The sequence below is a fragment of the Arachis hypogaea genome, chromosome 20, assembly GCF_003086295.3.
Source record: "Arachis hypogaea cultivar Tifrunner chromosome 20, arahy.Tifrunner.gnm2.J5K5, whole genome shotgun sequence".
NCBI classification, from domain to species: Eukaryota; Viridiplantae; Streptophyta; class Magnoliopsida; order Fabales; family Fabaceae; genus Arachis; species Arachis hypogaea.
In genome coordinates this window covers 87,260,970-87,273,254 of record NC_092055.1, presented here as the reverse complement: position 1 = coordinate 87,273,254, position 12,285 = coordinate 87,260,970, and the positions used below count along the sequence as shown (strand labels likewise).

The 12,285-nt window shown below is 38.7% G+C and overlaps 1 non-coding gene across 1 annotated transcript; it reads left to right on the top strand.

The window, feature by feature from the left end:
• Positions 1-6,885: 6,885 nt before the first annotated feature.
• On the top strand, positions 6,886-6,993 carry LOC112787404 (small nucleolar RNA R71). Its single transcript, XR_003194820.1, has one exon. It is a non-coding gene; the product is annotated as a small nucleolar RNA R71 (small nucleolar RNA).
• The last annotated feature ends 5,292 nt before the right edge of the window (positions 6,994-12,285 follow it).

The window sequence follows — 12,285 nt, the reverse complement described above, 5'->3', positions numbered from 1 at the left end:
TTTGGACCATTTTCACTGAGAGGACGGATGGTAGCCATTGACAATGGTGATCCACCAACATACAGCTTGCCATGGAAGGAACCCTGCGTGCATGAAGAAGAAGATAGTAGGAAAGCAGAAATTCAGAAGACAGAGCATCTCCAAAACATCAACCTATTCTCCATTACTGCATAACAAGTATTTATTTCATGTTCTTTTACTTTTTACAATTAAATCTAAGAATTATTGATATCCTGACTAAGAGTTACAAGATAACCATAGCTTGCTTCATGCCAAAAATCTCCGTGGGATCGACCCTTACTCACGTAAGGTATTACTTGGATGACCCAGTGCACTTGCTGGTTAGTTGTGCGGAATTACAAAAGTGTGATTGTGATTTCGTGCACCAGCAGGCACAACTACTCCAACAGTAGAAGTAACCACTGATTCTCCTCCAAGAAAAATTAAGTCTCTACAAGATGTATACGAAACATATAATTTTGCTAAGATCGGGCCTACAAGCTTTGAAGAAGCAAAAAAACAAGAAGAATGGAGAAATGCCATAGAAGAAGAAATCAAGATGATCGAGAAGAACAACACATGAAAACTGGTAGATCACCCTTCATTAGAGTCAAAGAGGTATACAAGACTAACCTCAATCTCGATGAATTTATTCAGAAGCATGGTGCACGAAATCGTGATCATTCATTCCTTGGTAACGGCGCCAAAAACTTGGTGCGCACGTTCAAAATTTTAGTTCTTTGTCACAACTTCGCACAACTAACCAGCAAGTGCACTGGGTCATCCAAGTAATAAACCTTATGTGAGTAAGGGTCGATCCCACGGAGATTGTCGGCTTGAAGCAAGCTATGGTCACCTTGTAAATCTCAGTCAGGCGGATTCAAATGGTTATAGAGTTTTAATAATTAAAATATAAATAAAACGTAAAATAAAGATAGAGATACTTATGTAATTTATTGGTGAGAATTTTAGATAAGTGTATAGAGATGCTTAGTTCCTTCTGAATCTCCGCTTTCCTACTGCTTTCATCCAATCCTTCATACTCCTTTCCATGGCAAGCTGTATGTAGGGCATCACCGTTGTCAATGGCTACATCCCATCCTCTCAGTGAAAATGGTCCAAAATGCGCTGTTACCGCACGGCTAATCATTTGTCGATTCTCAATCATACTGGAATAGGATTCAGTAATTCTTTTGCGTCTGTCACTACGCCTAGCACTCGCAAGTTTGAAGCTCGTCACAGGCATCCCTTCCCAGATCCTACTCGGAATACCACAGACAAGGTTTAGACTTTCCGGATCTCAAAAATGGCCACCAATAATTCTAGCCTATACCATGAAGACTCTGATCTCATGATCAGGAGGCTAAGAGATATGTATTCAAGCTTGCTTTCATGTAGAACGGAAGTGTTTGTCAGGTGGTGGACGAAATTGTGTTCCATGTTCTTTGTACTTGTGTGAGAGTAACAATATATAATTGTATTGAATCCTCATTGTGGCTCTATGTGTGGACACAACTCCGTTCAACTAACCAGCAAGTGTACTGGGTCGTCCAAGTAATAAACCTTACGTGAGTAAAGGTCGATCCCACAGAGATTGTTGGCTTGAAGCAAGCTATGGTCACCTTGCAAATCTCAGTCAGGCGGATTTAAACATGATATTTTATTAGATTCAAATAAACAATAAAAGGGATAGAGATACTTATGTAGATTCATTGGCAGGGATTTCAGATAAGCGAATGGAGATGCTTTTCGTTCCTCTGAACCTCTGCTTTCCTGCTATCTTCATCCAATCAGTCTTACTCCTTTCCATGGCTGGCTGTATGCAAGGGCATCACCGTTGTCAGTGGCTACATTCCCTCCTCTCAGTGAATCATATGCTCACGCACCTTGTCACGGCACGGCTATTCATCTGTCGGTTCTCGATCATGCTGGAATAGGATTCACCCTCCTTTTGCGTCTGTCACTAACGCCCAACAATCGCGAGTTTGAAGCTCGTCACAGTCATTCAATCATTGAATCCTACTCAGAATACCACAGACAAGGTTTAGACCTTCCGGATTCTCTTGAATGCCGCCATCATTCTAGCGTACGCCACGAAGATTCTGGTTAGGAGATCTAAGAGATACTCATTCTAGCTTAATTCATGTAGAACAGAAGTGTTTGTCAGGCACGCGTTCATAAGGGAGAAGGATGATGAGCGTCACACATAATCATCACCTTCATTACGTTCTTGGGGGCGAATGGATATCTTAGAAGCGAAATAAGAAGAATTGAATAGAAAACAGTAGTACTTTGCATTAATCTTTGAGGAACAGCAGAGCTCCACACCTTAATCTATGGAGTGTAGAAACTCTACCGTATGAAAATACATAAGTGAAGGTCCAGGCATGGCCGAGAGGCCAGCCCCTCTAATCTAAGAACCAGGCGTCCAAAGATGCCAAATACAATAGTAAAAGGTCCTATTTATAATAAACTAGCTACTAGGGTTTACATGAGTAAGTAATTGATGTACAAATCCACTTCCGGGGCCCACTTGGTGTGTGCTTGGGCTTGGGCTTGAGTGTTACACGTGCAGAGGCCATTTGTGGAGTTGAACGCCAGTTTCTGTGCCAGTTTGGGCGTTCAAATCTGGTTTTGGATCCTTTTCTAGCGCTGGACGCCAGATTTGGGCAGAAGGCTGGCGTTGAACGCCCGTTTACGTCATCAATTCTTGGCCAAAGTATGGACTATTATATATTTCTGGAAAGCCCTGGATGTCTACTTTCCAACGCAATTCGAAGCGCGCCATTTCGAGTTCTGTAGCTCCAGAAAATCCACTTTAAGTGCAGGGAGGTCAGAATCCAACAGCATCAGCAGTCCTTTTTCAACCTCTGAATCTGATTTCTGCTCAAGTCCCTCAATTTCAGCCAGAAAATACCTGAGATCACAGAAAAACACACAAACTCATAGTAAAGTCCAGAAATGTGAATTTAACACAAAATCTATTAAAAACATCCCTAAAAGTAACTAGATCCTACTAAAAACATACTAAAAACAATGTCAAAAAGCGTATAAATTATCCGCTCATCACAACACCAAACTTAAATTGTTGCTTGTCCCCAAGCAACTGAAAATCAAAATAGGATAAAAAGAATAGAATATACTATAAATTCCAAACTATCAATGAAACAGAACTTCAATCATATGAGCGGGACTTATAGCTTTTTGCCTCTTGAATAGTTTTGGCATCTCACTTTATCCATTGAGGTTCATAATGATTGGCATCTATAGGAACTTCAGATTTCGAATAGAGTTATTGACTCTCTTAGTTCAGTATGATGATTCTTGAACACAGCTTCTTTATGAGTCTTGGCCGTGGCCCTAAGCACTTTGTTTTCCAGTATTACCACCGGACACATAAATGCCACAGACACATAATTGGGTGAACCTTTTCAGATTGTGACTCAGCTTTGCTAAAGTCCCCAATTAGAGGTGTCCAGGGTTCTTAAGCACACTCTTTTTTTGCTTTGGACCTTGACTTTAACCGCTCAGTCTCAAGTTTTCACTTGACACCTACATGCCACAAGCACATGGTTAGGGACAGCTTGGTTTAGCCGCTTAGACCAGGATTTTATTCCTTTAGGCCCTCCTATCCACTGATGCTCAAAGCCTTGGGATCCTTTTTATTTGCCCTTGCCTTTTGGTTTTAAGGGTTATTGGCTTTTTCTGCTTGCTTTTTCTTTTTCTTTCTATTTTTTTTTTCTTCTACATTTTTTTTTTCGCCTATTTTTTTTTCTGCAAGCTTTGTTCTTTGCTGCTTTTTCTTGCTTCAAGAATCATTTTTATGATTTTTCAAATTATCAAATAACATGTCTCCTAGTCATCATTCTTTCAAGAGCCAACATATTTAACATTCTTAAACAACAACTTCAAAAGACATATGCATTGTTCAAGCATTCATTCAGAAAACAAGAAGCATTATCACCACATCAATATAATTAAACTAAGTTCAAGGATAAATTCAAAACTCATGTACTTCTTGTTCTTTTGAATTAAAACATTTTTCATTTAAGAGAGGTGATGGATTCATAGGACATTCATATCTTTAAGACAGAGTTACTAACTACTAATGATCATGTAATGAAGACACAAACACAGATAAGCACATAGAAAACGAAAAAACAGAGAAAGTAAGAACAAGGAATGAGTCCACCTTGGTGATGTCCTTGAGCTCTTCTATGTCTCTTCCTTGTCTTTGCTGCTCCTCCTTCATTGCTTTTAGATCTTCTTTGATTTCATGAAGGATGATGGAGTGCTCTTGATGTTCCACCCTTAGTTGCTTCCAATAATTGTGTGGAAGAAAATGTATCCCCTGAGGTATCTCAGGGATCTCTTGATTTGCAGTCAAATGTTCTACCTCTGAGCTATAGACCCTTGATGGAAGCTTTTGTCTTCCCTTTCCTCTTTCTAGAGGTTTCTCTGGCCTTAGGTGCCATCAATGGTTATGGAAAAAACAAAAAAGCTATGCTTTTACCACACCAAACTTAGAATGTTGCTCGCCCTCGAGCACAAGAAGAAAGAATAGAAGAATAAGAAGAAGATATGGAGGAGATAGATGGGAGTGTGTATTCGGCCATATGGGTGGGATTGGGTGGGAGAGAGATGTTGAATTTTGAAGGTAGTGGGTGTATGGATGTGAGTGGTAAATGGAAAGTAGAAGGGATGATCATGAATGGGAAGAGAGATGATGAGGTAGGTGGGGATCCTGTGGGGTCCGCAGATCCTGAGGTGTCAAGGCATTTACATCCCTGCACCAATTTAGGCATGTCAAATGCCCTTGCACACAACTCTGGGCGTTCAGCGCCAGGTTGGTGCCCTTTTTGGGCGTTCAACGCCCCCTTTGCTGCCATTTCTGGCGTTGAACGCCAGAACCATGCTTGTTCTGGGCGTTCAGCGCCAGGATGCTCCCATTCTGGGCGTTCAGCGCCAGAACTATGCTCTGTTCTGGCGTTTGAACGTCAGACAGATGCTCCTCCAGGGTGTGATTTTTCTTCTGCTGTTTATGATTCCGTTTTCAATTTTTATATTTATTCTGTGACTCCTCATGATCATGAACCTATAAAGACATGAAAAATAAGAATTAGATAAATAAACATTGGGTTGCCTCCCAACAAGCGCTTCTTTAATGTCAATAGCTTGACAGTGGGCTCTCATGGAGCCTCACAGATGTGCAGAGCTTTGTTGAGACTCTCCAACACCAAACTTAGAGTTTGGATATGGGAGTTCAACACCAAACTTAGAGTTTGGTTGTGGCCTCCCAACACCAAACTTAGAGTTTGACTGTGGGGGCTCTGGTTGACTCTGCTTTGAGAGAAGCTTTTCAAGCTTCCTCTCCATGGTTGCAGAAGGAGATCCTTGAGTTTTGAATACAAGGGAGTTCTCATTCCATTGAAGGACTATTTCACCTCTGTCAACATCAATCACAGCTCTTGCTGTGGCCAGGAAAGGTCTTCCTAGGATGATGGATTTATCCTCTTCCTTTCCAGTATCCAGGACTATGAAATCAGCAGGGATGTAAAGGCCCTCAACTTTTACCAATACATCTTCTACGTGTCCATAAGCCTGTCTTCTTGAGCTGTCTGCCATCTCTAGTGAGATTTTAGCAGCTTGCACCCCATAGATTCCCAGTTTCTCTATTACAGAGAGGGGCATGAGGTTTATTCCTGAACCAAGGTCACACAGAGCCTTAAAGATCATGGTGCCTATGGTACAGGGTATTATGAACTTTCCAGGATCCTGTCTCTTCTGAGGCAATGTCAGTTGATCCAGATCACTTAGTTCATTGATGAACAAGGGAGGCTCAGCTTCCCAAGTATCAATGCCAAATAATTTGGCATTCAGCTTCATGATTGCACCAAGAAACTTGGCAGTTTGCTCTTCAGTAACATCCTCATTCTCTTCAGAAGAGGAATACTCATCAGAGCTCATGAAGGGCATAAGGAGGTTCAATGGAATCTCTATGGTCTCTAGATGAGCCTCAGAGTCCTTTGGTTCCTCAGAGGGAAGCTCCTTATTGATCACTGGACGTCCCAGGAGGTCTTCCTCCTTGGGATTCATGTCCTCTCCTCTCCTTACAGGTTCGGCCATGGCGCTTATGTCAATGGCCTTGCACTCTCCTTTTGGATTCTCTTCTGTATTGCTTGGGAGAGTACTAGGAGGGATTTCAGTGATCCTTTTACTCAGCTGGCCCACTTGTGCCTCCAGATTTCTAATGGAAGACCTTGTTTCATTCATGAAACTTACAGTGGCCTTAGATAGATCAGAGACTAGATTTGCTAAATTAGAAGCATTTTGTTCAAAGTTCTCTGTCTGTTGCTGAGTTGATGATGGAAAAGGCTTGCTATTGCTAAACCTGTTTCTTCCACCATTATTAAAGCCTTGTTGGGGCTTTTGATCCTTCCATGAGAAATTTGGATGATTTCTCCATGATGAGTTATAGGTGTTTCCATAAGGTTCACCTAAGTAATTTACCTTTGCTATTGCAGGGTTCTCAGGATCATAAGCTTCTTCTTCATGAGAAGCCTCTTGAGTACTGTTGGATGCAGCTTGCATTCCATGCAGACTCTGAGAGATCATATTGACTTGCTGAGTCAATATTTTATTCTGAGCCAATATGGCATTCAGAGTATCAATCTCAAGAACTCCCTTCTTCATAGGCGTCCCATTATTCACAGGATTCCTTTCAGAAGTGTACATGAACTGGTTATTAGCAACCATGTCAATGAGTTCTTGAGCTTCTGCAGGCGTTTTCTTTAGGTGAATGGATCCACCTGCAGAAGTGTCCAGTGACATCTTTGATAGCTCAGACAGACCATCATAGAATATATCCAGGATGGTCCATTCTGAAAGCATGTCAGAAGGACACTTTTTGGTCAACTGTTTGTATCTTTCCCAAGCTTCATAGAGGGATTCACCTTCTTTCTGTCTGAAGGTTTGAACATCAGCTCTAAGCTTGCTCAGCTTTTGAGGAGGAAAGTACTTGGCTAAGAAAGCCATGACCAGCTTATCCCAAGAGTTCAGGCTGTCTTTGGGTTGAGAATCCAACCATAATCTAGCTCTGTCTCTTACAGCAAAAAGGAAAAGCATGAGCCTGTAGACTTCAGGATCTATTCCATTAGTCTTAACAGTATCACATATCTGCAAGAATTCAGTTAAGAACTGAAAAGGATCTTCAGATGGAAGTCCATGAAACTTGCAGTTCTGCTGCATTAGAGAAACTAATTGAGGTTTAAGCTCAAAATTGTTTGCTCCAATGGCAGGAATGGAGATGCTTCTTCCATGTAAATTGGAATTAGGTGCAGTAAAGTCACCAAGCATTCTCCTTGCATTGTTGTTGGGTTCGGCTGCCATCTCCTTTACTTGTTCAAAATTTTCAATCAAGTTGTCTCTGGATTGTTGTAATTTAGCTTCTCTTAATTTTCTCTTCAGAGTCCTTTCAGGTTCTGGGTCAGCTTCAACAAGAATGCCTTTTTCTCTGTCCCTGCTCATAAGAAAGAGGAGAACAAAAGAAAAGAAGAGGAATCCTCTATGTCACAGTAAAGAGGATCCTTATTGTTAGTAGAAGAAAAGAAGAAGAAATTCGAACACAGATAGAGTAAGGGATTCGAATTTGGTGATGATGTGAGGAAGTAATGTTAGTTAATGAATGAATAAATAGAATAGGATGAGAGAGAGGGGGGGGATTTTCGAAAATTATTTTTGAAAAGGAGTTAGTGATTTTTGAAAATTGGTTTTTTTGAAAGTTGTTAGTAATTTTTTTTTTTCGAAAATTTTTGAAATAAAAAATAAAAAATAAAGATAATTAGTTAATTAAAAAGAGATTTTTGAAAAAGAGAAGAGATATTTTCGAAAATTAGAGAGAGAGAGTTAGTTAGGTGGTTTTGAAAAAGTTAAGAAACAAACAAAAAGTTAGTTAGTTAGTTGAAACAAATTTTGAAAAGATAAGAAGTTAGGAAGTTAGAAAAGATATTTTGAAAAGATATTTTTGAAAAAGATAAGATAAGAAGATATTTTTGAAAAGATATGATTGAAATTAGTTTTGAAAAAGATTTGATTTTTAAAATCACAATTAATGACTTGATTCATAAGAAATCACAAGATATGATTCTAGAACTTAAAGTTTGAATCTTTCTTAACAAGCAAGTAACAAACTTCAAATTTTTGAATCAAAACATTAATTGATTATGTTATTTTCGAAAATTTGATATAAAAATAAGAAAAAGATTTTTGAAAAATATTTTTTTGAATTTTCGAAAATAACTAAGAATTTTGAAAAAGATTTGACTTTTGAAAAAGATTTTGAAAAAGATAAGATTTTCAAATTGAAAATTTGATTTGACTCATAAGAAACAACTTGATTTTAAAATTTTTTGAAAAAGTCAACTCAAATTTTCGAATTTGATGAGAGAAAAAGGGAAAGATATTTTTTTGATTTTTGAATTTTTATGATGCAAGAGAGACAAACACTAAAAAGATGCAATGCATGAAATTTTTAGATCAAAACAATGAATGCATGCATGAATGCTATGAATGTCAAGATGAACACCAAGAACACTATGAAGATCATGATGAACATCAAGAACATATTTTTGAAAAATTTTTAATGCAAAGAAAACATGCAAGACACCAAACTTAGAATTCTTTAATGCTTATGCACTAAGAATTCAAGAATGCATATGATAAACATGAAAAGACACAAAACAAAAAATTATCAAGATCAAACAAGAAGACTTACCAAGAACAACTTGAAGATCATGAAGAACACTATGAATGCATGAAATTTTCGAAAAATGCTAGATGCATATGCATGTGACACCAAACTTATGATATGACTCAAGACTCAAACAAAAAACAAGAAATATTTTTTATTATTATGATTTTATGATTTTTTTGGATTTTTAACTTATATTTTTCGAAAATTATTTAGAAGAAAAAAAAAAGAAAAATAAGGATTCAAAATTTTTAATATGAATTCCAGGAATCTTATGCTCTAAAGCTCCTATCAAAGGGTCAGGCATGGCTTAATAGCCAGCCAAGCTTTAGTATGTAAATCAGAAACAGTAGCAGGTGGATTAACTCCAACTAGCTTGCTCTTGATAACAAATTGCTGCCTCAGTCCAAATAAATTTAGACATGGCTTTACAGCCAGCCAGGATGCAACATATAATTACATGGGCTGAAGTGATTAGTTGAATACCAATCCCAAAGTAGTTTGGGTATGGCTTTACAGCCAGATATGATTCAACATATTTGATGAAACACTAGAATTCATTCTTAAAAATTTTGAAGCCATAGAATAATTTATTTTTGAAAACATTTTTATTATTTTTTTTTTTTTTCGAAAACATATGAGAGATTTTTGAAAATATTTTTGAAAAATTTTTGAAAAGAAAATAAAAAGAAAATTACCTAATCTGAGCAACAAGATGAACCGTCAGTTGTCCAAACTCAAACAATCCCCGGCAACGGTGCCAAAAACTTGGTGGACGAAATTGTGTTCCATGTTCTTTGTACTTGTGTGAGAGTAACAATATATAATTGTATTGAATCCTCATTGTGGCTCTATGTGTGGACACAACTCCGTTCAACTAACCAGCAAGTGTACTGGGTCGTCCAAGTAATAAACCTTACGTGAGTAAGGGTCGATCCCACAGAGATTGTTGGCTTGAAGCAAGCTATGGTCACCTTGCAAATCTCAGTCAGGCGGATTTAAACATGATATTTTATTAGATTCAAATAAACAATAAAAGGGATAGAGATACTTATGTAGATTCATTGGCAGGGATTTCAGATAAGCGAATGGAGATGCTTTTCGTTCCTCTGAACCTCTGCTTTCCTGCTATCTTCATCCAATCAGTCTTACTCCTTTCCATGGCTGGCTGTATGCAAGGGCATCACCGTTGTCAGTGGCTACATCCCCTCCTCTCAGTGAATCATATGCTCACGCACCCTGTCACGGCACGGCTATTCATCTGTCGGTTCTCGATCATGCTGGAATAGGATTCACCCTCCTTTTGCGTCTGTCACTAACGCCCAACAATCGCGAGTTTGAAGCTCGTCACAGTCATTCAATCATTGAATCCTACTCAGAATACCACAGACAAGGTTTAGACCTTCCGGATTCTCTTGAATGCCGCCATCATTCTAGCGTACGCCACGAAGATTCTGGTTAGGAGATCTAAGAGATACTCATTCTAGCTTAATTCATGTAGAACAGAAGTGTTTGTCAGGCACGCGTTCATAAGGGAGAAGGATGATGAGCGTCACACATAATCATCACCTTCATTATGTTCTTGGGTGCGAATGGATATCTTAGAAGCGAAATAAGAAGAATTGAATAGAAAACAGTAGTACTTTGCATTAATCTTTGAGGAACAGCAGAGCTCCACACCTTAATCTATGGAGTGTAGAAACTCTACCGTATGAAAATACATAAGTGAAGGTCCAGGCATGGCCGAGAGGCCAGCCCCTCTGATCTAAGAACCAGGCGTCCAAAGATGCCAAATACAATAGTAAAAAGTCCTATTTATAATAAACTAGCTACTAGGGTTTACATGAGTAAGTAATTGATGTACAAATCCACTTCTGGGGACCACTTGGTGTGTGCTTGGGCTTGGGCTTGAGTGTTACACGTGCAGAGGCCATTTGTGGAGTTGAACGCCAGTTTCTGTGCCAGTTTGGGCGTTCAACTCTGGTTTTGAATCCTTTTCTGGCGCTGGACGCCAGATTTGGGCAGAAGGCTGGCGTTGAACGCCAGTTTACGTCGTCAATTCTTGGCCAAAGTATGGACTATTATATATTTCTGGAACGCCCTGGATGTCTACTTTCCAACGCAATTGGAAGCGCGCCATTTCGAGTTCTGTAGCTCCAGAAAATTCACTTTGAGTGCAGGGAGGTCAGAATCCAACAGCATCAGCAGTCCTTTTTCAACCTCTGAATCTGATTTCTGCTCAAGTCCCTCAATTTCAGCCAGAAAATACCTGAAATCACAGAAAAACACACAAACTCATAGTAAAGTCCAGAAATGTGAATTTAACACAAAATCTATTAAAAACATCCCTAAAAGTAACTAGATCCTACTAAAAACATACTAAAAACAATGTCAAAAAGCGTATAAATTATCCGCTCATCATCAGGCATGCCTTCATAAGTGAGAATGGTGATGAGAGTCACATAATCATCACATTCATCATGTTCTTGTGTGTGAATGAATATCTTAGAGAAGAAATAGGCTTGAGTTGAATAGAACAATAATAGTACTTTGCATTAATTCATGAAGAACAGCAGAGCTCCACACCTTAATCTATGGTGTGTAGAAACTCTACCGTTGAAAATACATAAGTGAAAATAGGGTAGACATGGCCGAGTGGCCAGCCTCCCATGGAGGTCTAGAGATCTAAAAATGATCAAAAGATGATCCCCCAAAAAAAATTTCAAATACAATAGTAAAAAGTCCTATTTATACTAAACTAGTTACTAGGGTTTACAGAAATGAGTAAATGATGCAGAAATCCACTTTCGGGGCCCACTTGGTGTGTGCTTGGGCTGAGCATTGAAGCTTTCATGTGTAGAGGTCTTCCTTGGAGTTGAACGCCAGTTTGTAACCTGTTTCTGGCGTTTAACTCTGCTTTGCAACCTGTTTCTGGCGTTTAACTCCAGAATATGGCAGAAAGCTGGCGTTGAACGCCAGTTTCCTTCATCTAAACTCGGGCAAAGTATTGACTATTATATATTTCTGGAAAGCCCTAGATGTCTACTTTCCAACGCAATTGAGAGCGCGCCATTTGGATTACTGTAGCTCCAGAAAATCCACTTTGAGTGCAGGGAGGTCAGAATCCAACAGCATCTGCAGTCCTTCTTCAGCCTCTGAATCTAATTTTTGCTCATGTCCCTCAATTTCAGTCAGAAAATACCTGAAATCACAGAAAAATACACAAACTCATAGTAAAGTCCAGAACTGTGATTTTTAATTAAAAACTAATAAAAATATACTAAAAACTAACTAAATCATACAAAAAACTATGTAAAAATAATGCCAAAAAGCGTATAAATTATCCACTCATCACAACACCAAACTTAAATTGTTACTTGTCCCCAAGCAACTAAAAATTAAATAGGATAAAAAGAAGAAAATATACTATAAATTCCAAAATATCAATGAAACTTAGCTCCAATCAAATGAGCGGGACTAGTAGCTTTTTGCCTCTGAACAGTTTTGGCATCTCACTTAATCCCTTGAAGTTCAGA